At 44.9% G+C, this 13,916-nt stretch overlaps 1 long non-coding RNA gene across 1 annotated transcript in view; it reads right to left on the bottom strand.

Moving 5' to 3' along the window:
- Positions 1 to 1,826: 1,826 nt before the first annotated feature.
- The window catches only part of LOC114229553 (uncharacterized), a 46,862-nt gene continuing 34,772 nt past the window's right edge, over positions 1,827 to 13,916 (bottom strand). Inside the window, exons 4-5 of the long non-coding RNA XR_008555624.1 lie at positions 6,640 to 6,731; positions 1,827 to 2,000 (exon numbers count right to left, since the gene is read on the bottom strand). This is a non-coding gene — a long non-coding RNA (uncharacterized LOC114229553). The remainder of the gene's footprint in view (positions 2,001 to 6,639; positions 6,732 to 13,916) is intronic.

The following is a 13,916-nucleotide window of genomic DNA, read 5'->3' on the forward strand; positions in this document are numbered from 1 at the left end:
CAAAAGAGGTGCTAGCAGGTGACCTAGCAGGGCCAGTGTCAGCATGACTTATCTCCAACCAACCCTGCATTCCTGAACAACTCCCTGAAATTTCAAATGCTGATTAAAGTATCTTGTTTTCCAAAGAAAAAAAAGAAAAGTAAGGAAGGAATAAGGAGTATCTATCCTCTCCTTAATTTTATTGCAGGTATCTGGGTCCTGATCTTTTCCAAGACCCCAAAATGAGAGATTTGTCTTGAATGAGAAGGATGCTCTGAGGCTGAGGCAGTCCGCTATGACAGCTGTCAACCACACTTGAATGGACTGAAGACCTTTCCTGATAATTAAACAGATGCCCCACTGACCTGTTCATTTGTCCAGGTCTACCAAATTAATCTCCTCTGATCGTGGAGCACCTCAAGTTAGCTTATCACTACACAAACTGCATGAGGGAGGAGACTACATGGAGAAGACGACGTCCAGAGCGCATCCCTGGGGCCAATACTGACTGAGCTGAGGAACATAGGAGGTGACTCAGCAGAAGCCTGTACCCCATGCAGGTGCCCAATGGCATCAAAATGAAGCAATTGATTGGGGAAAGTCTAGGCTGCCTGGCTGAGAGGGCTCAGGGTTCAGGGGGTGGAGTGTTTACTGCCTTCGGCAGGCTGATAATTTATATTCCAGAAAGGAGTTATTCCACCTAGACTAGAAGACAAAAAAGCAAATTCAATTGAGGTGCATGAAATTTATGAATCATATACTGAAAGAGTCCCCAGCAACTCAATTTTCAGCCTCCTCCCATAAATAGCTCAAGGACAAAGGGATAAGGAAAAATTAAATTGGGTACTAGGAAAAAATCTCTTTTGCACAGCAAAAAGTTTAGAGAAGGAGCACCCCTGTAGCAGGCAGCAGCTGCCAGAGCACATGGGAGAGCAAATTGTCTTTGAAGAGACCCATTTCATTTCCTTTTCTGCCCCCCCCACCCCAAGTTTTGACATTTGCAGATATGTGGTATTGGCACTTGTTGATTTAGGATGCAATTATACTGTATGTTTATTGGAAAAGGAAGGACTCGTGAAGCACAGTTCATAAATACCACTCATTTCTGCATTTCAGGCTCTCTGCACATGAGCCTCAGCACTTTGGGAAAGGAAATATGTGAATTTTTTTCCTCTGGGAAATCTCTGGGCAGATGTGGACACAAGCAAAGAGGACTCTGAAGGCTTGGCCATGTCTGAAACATCAGAGTCCCATTTGCTGATGGCTAAAGGAACAAGTAAGTGTATGCTGTTTCCAGCACTCTCTCACTCTTACCAAGCCACACATAGGGTGAGTCCAGACGCCCCAGACTCACCAAAAGCCATCTGCCTTAAACCACATTCATCTTTCTCATCAGTAGACCAGCAGCTAAAACAAGGGGGTTTGAGTGAGAAAATACAATGACCTCGGAATGCACTCGTTGTTGATTTTTTTTTCTAAAGGGCCAACCCAAGAAGATAGGACTATGGCTGATCTCTCACTGGCCTTTCTAATGGCTTTAGGTCAAATCACTTCTGATCAAAATGAAGAGGCAAGAATTGCCTCTGAAATGATGAATGCAGAGAGAGCAGTATTTGTGTGGCAAACACTGCTGAGAAGAAGCTAAGGATGTGACCAAAAGAAGAAGAGCCAGGACAAGGAATCAAGCTATGCAGGAGCCAGTGCGGCTCTGCCAGATCTGGCAAGGCAAGTGCCTGTCAGCGTGCTCACACTGGACCGTTGCAATGTAAGTGTTCTTAAAGAACCAAGGACAGAGGGGGCCAGATGCCATTATTTAAAACAAAGCAGTAGCTAGAAAGGCACTTGGTTTTATGTGAAAACAGAGGGCATATAGGCAGATAATGAAAACAATATGTAGTCTAGCTCCCTGTAGGAGAATTGGCAGTTGGGCTGATTGTACCATGCATACCAGAAGCACCAGCCTGGACAGTTAGCGAGCCCGTCGTTCATTGCAGCTGTTGTAGTCTGCTCAATTCAGATGTCTGTGGAAAGAAATGGCACTTTATATTCATGTGCAGATGTATAATGCTGATAAGTTTGTATATGAGTTGTCTTATCACTAGCTCACTTTCCACATCTATAAAATGGGTCTAAGCAGAGTTGCAATTATCTAGTGGAAAGAAGGGGCAAATAGCCCTCCTACAAGTGTGGAAATACATCTGGTTTTATTTTCTCTTCAGCTGCATAGACTCCACCATTAGTGATTAGTTGTCCCCATAATTACCCAATTTCCAATTCCATTAAAACCCCGAAGTTGCTTAATGAAAGTCTGCCTTAATCATGTGGATCTTCCAGTCATGTTGTCAGAATTCCTGAATCCCCACCCTGTTACTATGGCCAGATGCTGGGTGTTTCCAGGCAAAGGTGGGAGGGAAGAGAGAAAAGTGAAAGAAGAGGGTGGCAAGGGGTAGAAGAGGGTACGGTGGCGGGGGGGAGGGAGTGGGGGGGGCGGTAAATGGTGATGGAAGGAGACTTCACTTTGGGTGATAAACACACAATACAATATACAGATGATGTACCATAGAATTGTACACCAGAAGCCTGTATAATTTTATTAATCAATGTCACCCCAACAAATTCAATTTAAAAAATTTTTAAAGAAAATGAAAGAAAAGGGTGAGTGGAGGAGAGCGAAGAGAAAGCAAGCTGCTCAGCATCTGGCCTGAACTCAAGAGTAGTCTGTGGGCCCTAGCTCCTGCAGTCAGAGCTCTCCCAAGAGAGGCTCTTGGTCTTTGGGGTGACACTGGGCTGGGAGGGTTGGGAGGGCTGGAAGTATTGAAAACTGTGGAATGCCTCAGATTCAGAGTCCTCTTCATCATGGTCCCTCACTAGGGCATCACTTCCTTGGTCCATGCTTCCAGAAGACAATGAGTGCTCTGATGGGAAGGACATGGCTAGTCTTTGTTTGTGGCTTCTTCCAGAGAATTCCTTCTTGAATGTATTGCCATTCTGTGGGATGACCCTGCTAACAAGCCACTGCTGGCACTCATGGGGCTACGAAACAACTGTGTCTCAGAGAGTTCCTGAGCACAGGACTATGTCATAGGTCTGAAACCCTCTTGAAAGTTAGTCTTTTTCTACCTCAAGTCCCTGATACAGACTCTAAGATTACCCTGCATTCATCATTTGTCATGTCAAATGTCACTTTCCCAGAGGCCTTCCCTATCCACCTTCCCTAACACATTTATGTCTCCCTGCTCCCTTTTATTTTCCTTCATGATGCATCTATTGTATATATGTCTGAAAGCTCTGTGAGGACAAGCACTCTGCAATTACTCTTTTCTGTGCCAAAGCAATATCTGGCATATAGAAGATGCTCAATAAATGTCAGTCCAATAATTTTTAAGCAAACATTTATTGAATATTACAAGGCATGATTCTAAATGCTTTACATATGTTAATTCACTTAAACTTTACAGTAACCCTATGAGATAAATGCTATCATCCCATGTCGTGACCCACAGGTTGAGAACCGCTGCTGTAGAGCCTAAGACCATCAGGAAACACAGATATTTACATTACGATTCATAACAGTAGCAAAATTACAGTTATGAAGTAGCAACGAAAATAATTTTATGGTTGGGGGTCACCACAACATGAGGAACTGTTTTAAAGAGTCGTGGCATTAGAAAGGTTGAGAACCACTGGTCTATTTCAGGGGCTTTAATACATATTAAATCCAACTGTGAAAATGGTTATCTTTTCTGCCCAAAGAATTTAGGTGATGGCAAATGTAATTTATTGAGCATCTACTTCATGCCATCAATGTGCTGAATGTTTTTCACACATTATTTCTAAATCTTTAAACAATCCTAAAAAGAAGGCAACATTTTTTTCCATTGTTGAGTTGAGAAATTGAAGCTTTAAGAGTTTCAGTGAATTACCTAAGATGTGTCATAAGGAGCAAGTGGAGGATCAGTATCCCCATTCACTAGATTTAACCATTTTTGAATGATTTAAGTATCTACCTACAAGGTTCACACAAGAAAAATTTATAAAACAGTAAACATTTAACCAGTCTCAAAAGATATAAAAATCCATAAGGCATCATATGATCCCTAAGAGAGTTTAAGAAAAAGAACTTTTCCATCCCAAGGAGAAAAGGTGCTATACTTCTTCCAACAGTTGTGCCAACAGGAAACCATTTCTTAAATTGCCAGAACCAGTTCACCAACTCTAGGAGGAAAGGAGCATCAGGACTCCGTAGTCATGGCATATATGCCCAGCTTCTCTCAGAGAGAAAACCAACCTTATTCACAGCTTCTTTCTGCAAATTTTTTAGCTCTACTCCAAAAATCAAAACCACCACCAAAGGATAAAGATTGACCCATCATTGGAAATGATAATAGTGTGTTTGTAATTATACCCATTTTACTAAGGAGGAAGTGAGATTCTGTTTCAGTTAATTGCCTGAGGTCATTTATTTTGTCCTCAGTGAAGCCTGAACCCTCATCTTATAATACTAACTCTGTGCTTCTCCTCCATTTCTAAGGAAGCTTCATTGCCCAGCACAGGCACTAACGGCCAAAGAGAAGGAGGGAGAAGGAATGTGTCCTGGGCATGGGCTTACTCCAATTTCAGAAAAAGCCCATCCTGGCTTGGGTTTTGACTCTGAACACCATACCTACATTGTTAAAAACCCATTGATTTACTTCATACTCATAGCTCATGAGACTTCATTATGTGAAGGCTCTGTGGTTCCTGTCTCCAGAGGAAAAAAACATCATCTGGCTCTCTCTGCAGAATGTATTTCTCTGGACATGGGGATTAGAGGTCTCTAGAATTTCTTCTCATGTCTTCAGTCAAGCAAATGGTGGGATTGAAGGACCTTCTGGACCCCTTAGGACAGGCCAACTGTCATGATGTCTTAGAGTCCACCATGGGCTCCAGAGTCAGACAGACCTGAGCTCAACTTCCATCACTGCCTCCACCAGGTAAGTAACTTCCATTTCTCCAGCCAGGGAAATGGGTTAACTGGTACCTTCTTCATGGGTGGGCATGAGAGCCAGGTGAGCTCATGGATGCAAGGCTTTGAGCACAATGCTGGCACTGAACACGCTCAGCAATTATTTGTCTCTTCTTGGTGGAAATTGATGTCCCAGAAGAGCCACTTCTGCCCAGCTGTGGAGATTAACAGGGTGGAGGAAGCAAAAACTGCTCTTCCATCAAAGGTCATCAAGTCATTGCAGAAAAGGACTATGGCTTCAAAGGAACAACACTGGCACCCTGATTGAATCACATGGTTGCTGGACCAGAGCTTGCCTGCCTCCTGCCACAGCAGCTGTGAGCAGTGCCTGCTGGGGGACACTGCCACTCACGTGGAGAAAAGGAGGGTGAGGAATGCTCCAGGAGTTGCTTGTTTGCAAAGCAGACATCCAGAATTAAAGTAGATTTTTTTCAATGAAAATGTACAACAATACTGCCTTTCTTAGTTTATACCAGTTCTAGCATGGAAATGTTGTCTTAACACACTATGTCACCCTCTGTGCACATAACATGCTTCTTTCACAAAATATAACCATTCCCTCTCTCCATGCTTTTAGCCAAAGTTTAACTTGTAGCAATTTGAAAGGTCAAAACTGAGATCAAACTGCCTGTGTTTTAATCTCGAAAAAATGTAAATTGGGCCAAACTTTCAAAAATAACAAGCCCTGAAGGTAAACTACATAGTAATGAAGTTTCCCGTGACACATGAGCTGGTGTTTGGATAACCAGCTTTGCCTCTGAGCAATAGCTGGCCCTCTAATGGAGCATTTCCATGGTGCAGTGGATGCTGATGTGGTCCTGAGAAGAAACAAGCAAACAGAACAAAATACCACAATCCAAAGTAGTGGTCCATGGTTAAAATGAAGGTTGTCTCCAGCGTGGGGAAATGATGATAGCCAGCTAATTGTTTCAAATAAATGGCTTGGCATGTTTTTACTGATTTTACTTATTTTTGCTTACAGAAATCATATCTGCTAACACCACTTCTGGATCTGGATCTGGGAACTGGATTTGAGTATATAAATTCACCAAAGGGCATGAGAAACCATCCTGGAAATGTGCTCTGCCTTGCACAGAAACAGACCACATTCCTTTCCACATGCTTGTTCTTCAACAAGAAATAATGAAGGAAAACAATGCTAAGCTATGTTGTGCAATCCTAAATGGCATTTTAATAGTTTAAATTAGGAGCGAAAGGCTTCTTCTCAGCATGCAGTTTTGCATAAACATTGCCCTTTTGTGATATTCATTGGGGTGAGAACAGAGACAAACTAGTAGAGAAACATCTGATGGTTGGCCTGGGTCCTAGCTACCTTGGTGAGGTGGTCAGTGGCACAGACTCCCCTAGGCCCCTCAGAAGCAGCAGCCAGAATGTCAGAATAAAGCTAATTATATAGTCACCCACACTATGAAGTGACTTACAGTGTGAAGTACATTCCACACAGTTGACAGCTTACCAGCCTGCACACTTGAACTGCTTCACTTAAAGTGGTGGTCAGCCAGGGAAGTAAGTTTGAAAGTAAGAGGCAAATGGCCTCTTAGAATTCATTTACTAATCTCTACAAAGAGGCTGATCATAACAGTGAAATTCCAAAAGACAGCTCAGGGACTGTGGATTTATAACTGGTGACATACCTGAGATCCCAGCACACGTGAAGGGGGAACATAGTCTTGTTTCTTCTAGTTAAAGTTGATAGCTCCACATACAGTTGACTCTGAGAATATACCTGCCAAAAAGGGCTCCTTATGATTAATTGGGTTCAAATTTATAACCAGAGCCCAGCAGCCATTGTTTACAGAGGTCCCTCACACACTGCATTTCAGGAAAAGCCACAGACTGTGCTGCCAAGCCTCCTGCACTGGGCTCCTGACATTTGGGTCAACACTTATAAGATAGCTCCAAGGATCAAAATTAGGCAAATAGAACTGAGGCTTTCCCCATCAAATCGGAGCTGCACAACTACATCCTCATTTGTATATTCACTGACCAATCAGAGTGGCTCCCTTCTGACTAATCAGGATGGTGCTATTTGGACCAATCAAACTGTAAGGATTGGAGACCTCATTTGCATAGAAATGGACCAATCAGGGGTAGGAGCGGGCACTCTTCTCTATATAAGTCAGCTTCACCTCTATCTCATGGGAGCACACTTTCAATTTCTGCTGGAGACTGTTTCTCTGGATGAAAGGCAATACTAGAGCTGAAACACCAAAGCCTCCTCGCCTTCCTCCCTCACAGTCATGCCATTTCACTATTGAGCTATTTAAAATGAGTAGAGTCTCCCGTCTCTCTGTATCCCAAATTGGAGACTCCTGTTGGCACTGAGTTGGTGGCAATGACCTTATGTCAACAATACAAATTGACACAGGCATTGCAGAATTGTTGTGAGACAGATTTCACCATTCCTGTTCTAAACTCTGAAGATACACTCATGACCAAAACAGACAAGGTCCCTGCCCTAAAGGTGTTTCCATTGAGTCCCCTGGTGTCAAGCAAACAAATATATCAGATAATAGCAAGTGCTAGGAAGAAATGAAACATGGAAATGGGAAAGAGAGTGCCTGTTGATCAGCAAAGACTCTCTGAGGAGGGTATATTTAACTGAGACCTGAATGGTAAGAGAACAGTCACATAAAGATCTCAGGAAACAGCATTCCAGGTAGAAAGTACTTCAAGTCTGAAGTCCCTGCGTTGAGTCTGTGCCATGTGCCCTTCCTTTCACCATCAAAGAAGGTCTGTGACATGTCAGATCTCACTGCAGCGTTTCATGAACAATGGTCCAGCTTTCCAGGGTAGAGCACAGGCATGTTTCTAATATAGAAAATGACAGCTTTATTGAAAAAGTGGATGTGTTGCTAGGGATTCGTAGGGCACAGAATCCCAAGAGAGTAAGAAAATGTAAGTGCTATTCTCCGGGCGTAAGAGCTGGTTTGTAGAACCCCCTCCAACCTCTAGGATAATTAATAATAGCAACAACATGTGGAATCAAAGGGGGAGGAGGAGAGTCCTGAGAAGGTGTTTGACCAGATTATTTGTTAGGTTTTCAACAAATTCTGAGAGATAACATACTCTGTTGCCAAGTTGACTGATCTGGGTCAGTCACAAGTTTTTCTCTGCTCCACAGTTCTCATTATGGCACAATACCTGCCCTTGGGGGTAATCTACAAAGGAGAACTAGAATTGAAAACTATCAGAGCAGCAGGAAGACAAGTCTCTTGTATGCTGGGTGAGAGAAGCTGAGTTTCTCTACGTCAGGAGCTATGGATGGAAACATGATGCTCCTGAGTGGCTTCAAAAGTATTTCAGAGAACAACCGAAGGACTTGTATGTATGCATATAAGCATAACCAATGGACACAGACATGAGGGGGATGAGGGCATGTGCTGGAGGTTGGGGGTGCCCAGGGAGATGTCAATGGGGAGAGGGGGAAGAAGACATGTAATACTATATGCAGTACTTTATTTAAAAACTAGGGGCCCGGTGCACGATATTCGTGCACTGGGGTTGGGGAGTCCCTCAGCCCAACCTGCCCCCTCTCACATACTGGGTGCCCTCAGGGGATGTCCTACTGATGGCTTAGGCCCGCTCCCCACTCTCCTTTGTGGGAGGCAACCGGGCTGATCAGGGGAAGGCACCAGCCCCATCACCCCACTGCTGCAGCCACTACCAGTCACCACAGCCACGAAGGTGTTTTCATCAACACGGACTCCAGTCCCTTCACCAAGAAAAAATGACAACTTTCTTTAGGGAGGGAGAGACAGAGAGAAACATCAATGTGAGAGGGACACTTTGATTGGTTGCCTCCTGTATGAGCCCTGACCATGGGCGCCAGGCTGGGGGGCATGCAGGGACCCCTGGGCCGCACGCAGTGGTGGCCCCCAAGGGTCTCCACACACCCCAGAGGCCAGCAGCCAGCCCCCCATCATGTGCGCCAGGCTGGGGGCGTGGACCCAAACTGCCTCTTGGTGCTGGAGCATTCCCAAGCGGCTGGGGGCACTATGGTGACAGGGGATGTTTCCACCCCGCCCCGCCCCCAGCCCCTTGGCTCATGCACCTATAGGCTCAAAGTGGCCAGGGGGCGTTCTGGGAACCCTGCCACTCAGGACCTAAGCATGGGGCCTACAGGCTCAGACTGGCCTGGGTCCTGAGGATGTTTGCGGGACCCAGCCCCTTGGTGCCTGCACCCTTAGGCTCCAAGTGGCCAGGGGGCATTCTGGGACCCTGCCCCTCAGGACATAAGTGCAGGCCTACAGGCTCTGATCGGCCTGGGTCCCAAGGATGTTTATGGGACCCAGGCTGCTCAGGACCTAAGCGCAGGCCTACAGGATCTGAGAGGCTTGGGTCTGAAGGATGTTTCCCAGACCCCAGACTGCTGCACGTGTTTGGGGGCGGGAACATTCCCGTGTCGCTATGGCGACACGGGAATGTTCCCGCCCCGCCAAGGCTCCCAGTGGCCAGAGGGCTTCTGGGGCCCCTGCCACTCAGGACCTAAGCGCGGGCCTACAGGCTCTGAGTGACTTAGGTCCCAGACCCCAGACTGCTGCAAGTGTTTGGGGGCGGGAATGTTCCCGCCCACCAAGGCTTCCAGTGGCCAGGGGGCATTCTGGGGTCCCCGCGGCTCAGGACCTAAGCGATCCCGCCTGGGTCCGGAGGATGTTTATGGGACCCAGGCCACACAGGACCAAAGCGCAGGCCTACAGGCTCTGAGTGGCCTGGGTCCAGAGGACGTTTACAGGACTCGGGCTGCTCAGCACCCGCATATGCAAATTAACCGCCATCTTGTTCGTTCTGATTGGCTGTGGGCGTAGCGAAGGTGCAGTCAATTTGCATGTTTGGGTATTATTAGGTTAGATTATTTTCTTTATTGATTAAGGTATTACATATGTGTCCTTGTCCCCCCATTGCCCCCCCACCCACCCCACTCATCCCCTCACCCCCCTGGTATCTATGTCCATGGGTTAGGCTTATATGCTTTATGCAGTACTTTAAACAATAAAGAATTAAAAATAAAAAAGCATTTCATATTGTTTCTCAGAGGCAAGGGTGAAGACTTGAATTGATTTTATTTTTTCAGAATCTTACCTTATAATAGACAAATATGCAAATTGACCGCACCTTTGCTACGCCCAAGCCACGCCCACCAACCAAGCCACGCCCATCGACCACGCCCACCAGGAAACCGTTGCAGGGACATTGGGGTATGGGGGAGCCCAAGGCCGGGAAAGCCACCTGAGGCTTTCCCGTCCTTGGGCGCCAGCGGGGTGCCTGCGCCGATCACAGGAGACCACTGGGGGTCGGCTCCTGCGATCGGGTTGCAGGGACGCTGGGTGCGGCCGAGCCCAAGGCCACCGCCCAGGGCCAAGCCAGGACCCTGAAAGAAGGCAGAAGGCGGTGGCCAGAGCCAAGGCCTGCGTCCCTGGTGCCAGCAGAAAACTGGTGCAGGCAGCCAGGTGAATGAAGGTCTATTGCAAGAATCTTCGTGCAAACGGGCTACTAGTATAATTATAAGAGAAGAACTACTCATAAGAAGCACTCTTCTGCTGAAATAGTCCCTTGAAGCTCACAGGGAGTAATAGAGATATCTAGATGTCCTTTCCAAGCTTGTCGGGATGCCCTTTTCTTTGAAAGGACAGTGCCATTGTAAAGTCTGGTATACATCCTATTCAGATGTATCTCTTTTTATGTGTTTGGTTGTTTTTTTATTGATTTCAGACAGAGAGGGGAGAGGGAGAGAGAGAAACATTGAGCAGCCACCTCCCACAGGCCCTCCACTGGGTTGGAGCCCACAAACCAGGCATACACCCTGACAAGGAATCAAACCTGGAACCTCTAGGTGCATGGAACCACACTCAACCAACTGAGCCACACTGGCCAGGGCTCAGATGTCTCTCTTGAACAGCAACTACTTTTATAATAGCAACCCACATTTCATCACATCAGGAAATGCTCATTGTGTGAGGAACTTGTTCTGGGTAACAGCAACAAAAAGAATGCATTTTTATGAGATGAATATGTAAAATTCCTCCTCATTTCTCTCTTGAATTCCTGCATTTGCCTTCCAAATCTATCATTTGCTATCAAATACAATGTAGAAAATTCTTTGACTTTCTAGATAAGAATTAGGTGTTTTGATTTATATGATTGATCTCACTGCACTACCCATGTAGGAAATTGTTGGCTAACTCAACATGATTGAATTGTGCTTCAAGATTTCCTCACTGCAGTCCTATTTGATGAATACAGTGAATTTGATAAGGAAACCATAGAAAATGAAATAAAGATATTATTCACTAAAACAGAACAGATTAGCTTTTGTAATAGGAAATTTGGCCTTGGAGTTTATAAATTACCTGTTGACTATGCATATATAATATCCTTCAGGGGAATGGGAGTTCCAGAGTATCAGATATACTAAGATTTGATATGATTCAACCATCTTGGCAAATGCATTACAAACTGGAAAACTGAATTTTTACTTAAGTTGTATCTACACAATAGTACTATTGTTTTAAAAAAATGAAAAAAGTAGTTAGTTAAATAGTATCTAAAAATGCCACAAAACTAGCCAAGCTGATTTTTGCTCCACTAAATTGATCTGTAGCTTGACCAATTGGGCTGAGTCAAATAGCCGATAAGAAATTAAACATAGTCTACAACAAAAAATACAAGTATACAATCAGAGTTAGAGTATCCACAATCTGTTCTCTTTTCAGCTATAGAATAAAGTTTGTTGCTTAGGGTAAAAAAATGAATTGTCAGAACAGTAAGTATTCTGCAAATATTTGTTGAAACATAGCAAAAAAAAATAAATATATTCACTGATATCTCTGTAGCTATTACAACAGCAGCTTATATCCTGACACATCAGACGTGATAAGAAAGAAGTAACTAAGCAGGAAAGAATGAAAAGTGGCAACACACAGCCGAGAGCACTGTGTGAAGGCTCACAGTTGCTCTGGTTGATGACCAGCTTAGCACCCACATGCAATTCCAAACACCATCCTCCAATACAAGGAATCATGGTTCCTTTGAGAATTGACTGACTCCAGGCCAGAGAAAGAAAATAAAAGAAAAGCTTGGCCCTGGCCAGTGTTCTCAGTGGTTGGAGTGGATAACGTGCTCTAAAGGGTGGTGGGTTCAATTCCCAGTCAAGGGCACATACTTAGGTTGTAGGTTCCATCCCCACCCCCAGTTGGGGAGCATGCAGGAGGCAACCAATCAGTGTGTCTCTCTCACATTCTTCTTTCTGTCTCTCTACCTTCCTCCCTCCTTTACACTTTCTCTAAAAATCAATGGAAAAATATCCTTGGGTGAGGATTAACAAAAAGTAAAAGAAAAGAAAAAATATATAAGCTTGGACCATCTTGTTATGGTGCCCAAAAGTAAGCAATACTAAAAGAAAATGACAGGGATGTATCAAATGACACAAGAACCAATTGGCCAAATCTAAGACAATTTCGGCAATAAAATAATTATAGTAATAGGTCATTGCCCATAAGATAAAATAAAAATCCATCCGGATATAAATAAATAATTGAATAAACAAACGAGAAAGAAGGGAAAGCTCTTTCTTGCAACAGAATTCTAATTAATAAATGTAGAAGGCATGATGGAAACAGAGAATTACCATTTGGCAAATACCACAGTAATAATTGTTCCAAGCAAGAATTATCAAAGGTGCTAAAATTAATGGGCATAAGTCTGAGAGACACAATATTTACCATGTCTCATAGTGTCTCTCCATAAAATACTTACCATTACAAAGGGGGAAATGGTAACTTTCAAGTGGAGAAACTTGTCTGATACTGCCAAGTTGTCAAAGTTCTTATCTCCAGGTGTGGAACACACAACCTGGAGTGCCTCTGAGGAGCTGCACCAAGAACAGTGTTACTTCTGTGCTGTTCTTCTCAAAATCGCATAACCTGCGTGGAATCCTGAGCCAATCCAATTATGGGGCATTCCACAAAGTAACTGGCTCTTCAAAAACATCAAGCTCATAAAAGGCAGGCTGAGGAGCAAGCTGTCACAGAGTAAAGGAAATAGACATAACAACTAAATGCAGTATATTGTCCTAGATGACAGGTCAGCAGAGGACATTTGGTCAGCTGGACTAGAAAGTCCTGAACAAGAGAGTGGCCCCAGCCTCATTTCGTGGAACAGTCTGTGGTCATCCTATCCAGCACAACAGGAGGCAAGCCCCACCAAGAACAATGGCCACCTACAATCTACAGCCTCAATGGCCAGCACTAATGGGGTTGAAGGACAATGAACTCCATCTAATCAGACTAGAACACCTACATTCCTCAGCCTCTGCCCCTTGCGGTTTTGGCGCATAAAATTCAACACCAAAGACAGTGGAGGCTGAGTCCTAACCTTCCTCAGTTGGCTCCATTCCCCCATTCCCTCTAATAAACTTCCCTTCTGCTTCCTCGCTGTGTCTGGCTAATTACTTGAGTGATTCCAATCTTACATATTGGTGCCAAAACCCAGGATCAGGCAACCGGCTGCGGCCCATGCTCTCACCCCTCTGGGTGGCCTCTGAACAGGCTCTGATCCCTCTCGAACCCAAGATTCATTCAGGGTTTAGGAGGACAGTGGCTAGAGCCCCTGATCTTGCCCTTTTCTTTTCCCTCCCTCCCCTTCCTTGAAACTCCACTGCTCTCTTACCCTTTATGGGAGCAAGGTTCCCCTTTCCTGAAACTGCACCAAGGTTTCCTCTTTTCCTTTGGGCAACCAGACACTTAGACCTCAGGCAGACCATGAACATCTGGCTCATGTGTTCCTCCTCATGTCCAGGAGGCAGGAAACCCCCAGCCATACACTCTGCACAGCTGAACTCCTGCCCCCGCCCCACTCCATCCCCATCCTGAGTCAAACTAACATGCTCTGGTACTTCTGGGTATTCATTCTC

This window comes from Eptesicus fuscus, chromosome 3, assembly GCF_027574615.1.
Source record: "Eptesicus fuscus isolate TK198812 chromosome 3, DD_ASM_mEF_20220401, whole genome shotgun sequence".
NCBI lineage: Eukaryota > Metazoa > Chordata > Mammalia > Chiroptera > Vespertilionidae > Eptesicus > Eptesicus fuscus.